The sequence below is a fragment of the Triticum dicoccoides genome, chromosome 2A (assembly GCF_002162155.2).
Source record: "Triticum dicoccoides isolate Atlit2015 ecotype Zavitan chromosome 2A, WEW_v2.0, whole genome shotgun sequence".
NCBI classification, from domain to species: Eukaryota; Viridiplantae; Streptophyta; class Magnoliopsida; order Poales; family Poaceae; genus Triticum; species Triticum dicoccoides.
The window spans coordinates 701,739,561-701,744,253 of record NC_041382.1 but is presented as its reverse complement, the minus strand read 5'-3'; the positions used below and the strand labels follow the sequence as shown (position 1 = coordinate 701,744,253).

At 45.7% G+C, this 4,693-nt stretch overlaps 1 pseudogene; it reads left to right on the top strand.

Annotated features, from left to right (window-relative positions):
- The first annotated feature begins 753 nt into the window (after positions 1 to 753).
- LOC119351957 lies at positions 754 to 3,579 on the top strand (annotated as a pseudogene).
- The last annotated feature ends 1,114 nt before the right edge of the window (positions 3,580 to 4,693 follow it).

Here is a 4,693-nt window from a genome sequence, read left to right as displayed (position 1 = left end):
CAACCGGCAAGATAGAAAGCTCATACTAGAACACCCCGCAACCAGAAAGTTACAACCAGAGAGTTGATTTGTTAGGACCGGCAAGATGAAAAGCTACAACCAGAAGAGTTGATTTGCTGGTACCAACGTCAGAAGCCGGTAGAGAGTTTCAACAGCGGCGGTGGCGAAGCTGCGACTGTCACCTCGACGAGTTTTTGCGGTGGTCGTGATGCAACCGTGGTCACGGGAGGTTTCCAGGGAACTACAGTCGTTGTTTGTCTGCTGCATCCATGGCTTCCATGCACTCGTTTTTTTGCTGGAAGCATGGCTTGACCCGGGTGCGAGGATGCATTTCTACGAGGGGTGGCTAGCCGGCGAGCGGCGGCGGTCCGGCCAGCTTCGAGACTTCGTCCATGGCGGGGTTCAGCAGCGCCCGTTGGTCATTCTTCGTCCGTGTGTCATGGCGTGATTTTGGGGGAAAGAAAAACAAGGGTGTGTGGGGGACGAAGAAGTGACTGATCTGACGGCTAGGAGCTGTCTCATCGGACGTGCGGGATGCGACCGGCCCAAATTTGGGCCGGCGCGCCGGCGCTTATCATCCCCCATAAAAATAAGGAACTACTAAATCTTTGAGAATAAAAATGGCAGGGTAACTATTCCTCAAAAGAAAAATGGCAGGCCCCCTCAAAAAAAATGGCAGCCTAGCACTAGTATATGCTGGCAGCAGGCGTCGTTCCCCCAAATCGAATCCAATCCCTAGCGAATTCCGGCACGATGGAGCGGATCGACGCCGTCAAGCCCGCCGGCGGCAAGCTCGCCGACTATCCCTTCGTGAAGCAGCTCCGGAACCGGCGGCTCATCGTCTACCTCATTCTCCAGGGCTTCCAGTCCGCCTACGATCGGTACATACGCACCCCCGCCCGCCCGCCGGCCGGCCGACCGTTTCTTTACTTGCTCCGTCTCCATGCTGCGTGCTAATGCGTCCCGGCCGTGCAATGCAGGCTAGTGCACGAGACGGATTTGTACATGAGCCGCCGGCATCTGAAGCAGCTGGTGGTCCGAAAACATGTTTTAGAGCCTATGCACCTGGGTACTCCTTATCCAACCACTTATTCCTGCATCATGATTCGTATAAATAATTTTTTCTTTTTTGTTTCTCTCATATAGAACATGTATTTGTACTTCAACTTTGCAGCACAACAAAGCTTTCTATGTAGAATGTGGGATAAAACTTACAGATTTTTTGGTCCAACATAAATATACAAAATGAGATTTGTTTGATTAAAAAAATCTTATTTTTCATATTTATGTCGGACAAAAAAATCTGAAAGCTTTATCTCACATTCTAGTTACAAAGTTATGTTGTACTGCAAAGTTTGAAGTTTAAGACATGTTTTATATGAGAGGAACAAAAAAGAGAAAAGTCCATGTAATAAGGTAGTTGTGTAGCATAGATTTCAAAGCAACATTGGAGTGCTAGTATAGTGAGGCTCGGGTGCATAAGCTCACAAAATCTGCATTCGCTGGTGGCCTGTGGCCAATGGACCAAAGCCCTCGGCTACATCCGCCGCTTCGTACCGCCGGCCATCGGGGGCGTCGAGGCCCGTACCCTCTATATCTTCCTCGATACGTTCTGGGCTGTGGAGAACGTCGTCGCCGCCTGCTCAACGGGCGCCCCCGTCACGCCCGCGGTGTACAAGCACGACGTCGGCATACTGACGACCATGTGCGCTAGCAACACCAAGCTCTCTTCCATCCTCCACAAGATAAACCACAAGTCGCAGTTCAGGTAAGCACCGCCATCGGTTCGTCCCTGTACTTGGTGGTAGACATTCTTCTACTTGTTGTTGTTGAGCCTCAAACGGATCATGTCTACTGTAGGGCATCCCTGGACTGGAAACTGGTGAGATAGAAGGCATCGTTGATTGCTGGTGACTTGGCAAATCACTCCCCGGAGCTGAGACGCAGGTTGCTACTGCCGAATGGCCCACGGAGTCCGCATGACTTGCTTCCCATTGGGTATTCATACATTCATCCAACCTTGCTCCTTAATTCTTTCTCACCAGCTTCGTCAGTTATCCTGTCTATGATCTGATCATGCATTGTCATGTTTAATTGGTTAGTCCCCGTTATCCAAGGCGTCAACGGAGGGAAACAACCCGGCAGCCAACAACATCTACTATTGTCAAGTGCTATCTGAACAAGAAGAGAAGGTATGTATGTATGTGCAGCATCATTCATTTTCGAACTGGTCCTCAGTTCTGCAGTGTTGTGTCTCCACATGACACTCACATATATGTGTTGCCTTTTGCAGCCTGCCTTCTTCTAGCCCAGTTTTTGGTATGAACATCTTGGCTTGAAAGCAACCTTATATCATAACCTCTGCATATGTGTGCTATTTAATGTTCTCTATGGCAGGTCTGAACTCTGAGGACGGAATCGGGTGGTGGATCTTATCGGTAATTGAAATTAGCCCCTGACCATCAAATTCCAGTTTGTGAAGAACATATTTGATAGTGATATACATTTTTCTGTTGTTCCTTCGTTTCTGAAACTAACTTTGATTATGTGCTGATAAACTCACGTGAACATGATAACATTTAGAGGATTGTATTAAATTAAAGCTGGTAGACTTCCGGAGCTCCATCAAGGCCACCTACTTCAGTCAAGTGCAATGGAAGGTAATTAAATCATAGTTGTGAGCAGCTTTCCATTTCTCCGTCCATCTGAACTTCAGTCGCACTTTTCACATGGGTTATTTGGGATGCCTTGTCTCACTTTAATTGCCTTGTATATCTCTTGTTAATTTACTAGTAGTTCATTGCACTTCCTCTTTGTTGCAGACCATACACCATGCAGTACTTTCCATGGTACATTATGTTGCCCGTCCCTCGGGGTTTGGTCCAAAGCACATTGTTTGCCCCTCTGCTCTCTATCTTAACAAGTTACATTTGAAATATAGATTGGAAACACTTACATGTTATGTGCACATGGTAATTCATAACACACTACAGCACAGCAGCCATCGAGCTGGGCTTTGTTCTTTGCACATAAATTCCTGGCTACCTGCTGCCATTTTTTACTGCCCAAGTTTGCTAGTAAGGGGCTATATCATTGATAATAGCATTTCACTGATTGGTGCCATGTAATATGCCGTAAAGGATCTAAGCTAGAAACATCTTCCGTTTAAGTTTTTTGTCGTCATTTTTGCTTCATGATGCCCGTCGTATTTTTTGCTTGGGTACCTGATACAACTTCTAAGTTCTAATTAACCATGCTATGCCATATAAAAGATCTATGCTAGAAACATCTTCCCTTTCAGTTTTCCGTTGTCATTTTTCCCACTTGTAAGTTCTAACTACCGAACTGGTTGCAGGTGCTTTTAGTACTCCATTCTCACAGACCATGCTTAGTACGACAGGTCCTGCTACAAGCATTGAAACATCATCAGTGACAAATGCAGGTAAATTAATTGAATACTGACTGCTTGGCTTTGGCTACCTGCCACTAGTTCTAACTGCAAAACTCGTTTCAGGTGCTCCAACTTTTACAGATCTGCCTAATTATCTTTGGCACCCATCACTTGCAAATTCAGGTTAAGTATTTTAAATTCATTGAACATCTGAATTCCTTTTTAAACCGAGATAAATTTTTATGTTTCCTGATTGATCCCTAGAATGGTTCATTGTTAGAGAACACTAGATGAACTAATCCATGGGCTATAAGCATCATTTCTAACTCCTGTCTCACAGCCTATTAAAATCTCTTGGAACACATCTGCCTCGCGCCTCTTCCTTACGACAAGTCCGAGGAGGAAAACACAGCCATAGAAAAGGCCCAGGTGGAAGCTCATTTTGCACCGAAACCGCCACCGCTGCCAAGGGAGAAAGTGCCTGAGGAAAAGATTAACCACTTCATTCGTATGGCTAGACCACCAGCTCCCAAGCCTGTTGACATAGACTATGAGCGCCACCTCAGGAAGTTAAATCGAGCACGTCTACAGAAAGAGGCGAGCTCGAGCTCGAGCAAATCAGCTGGCACAAAATGCGATAAAACCGTTCCCCAGCTGGGACAATAGGCGGCGCAATCAATCCCCCCGCTTGTTGTGCCAACAACACATGAGAGTAGGCGCGCCCAATATTATTATGGGCAAACCGTTAATGTTTCCCAGCTGGGCGATGTGGTAATAACCGAGGAGCATATAACGCAGGCTCAAATCCTCAAGATCACTGTTGGACAACTCCTCGAGATTGAGCCCATGTCTCCGCTTAGAGAGGAGGAAATAAAACGGAAATATGTCCGGGGCCAACCTTTGGTCGAGCCAGACGAGGTCAAGAAGCTCCCAACGAGAATGTATGAATTGCATCAATAGTACATGAACATTACCAAGATTTCCAATCGAGAGTCCCTCATGGTGAATGTCAAGAAGGATCATTACTTCCATGAGAAAGTTGTGTCCGTTGAGTATTCAGAACTATTTCAGTTATACAATCAAGACGCACTCGACAAATCTATCATCAGTTGCTATTGTTTGTAAGTGATTTCTTTCTGTAATATAAGTCTCAAGCTAGTTGTAGTGATCATTTTGATCAATCATTACCTGTAATTATCCTCACTATATTCTTTTCTGTGGTATTATGCAGGATGAAGATGTATGAAATGAAAAAAGGTGAACGCTATGGCATTGGGTTCATTGACCCAGATACCATTAATG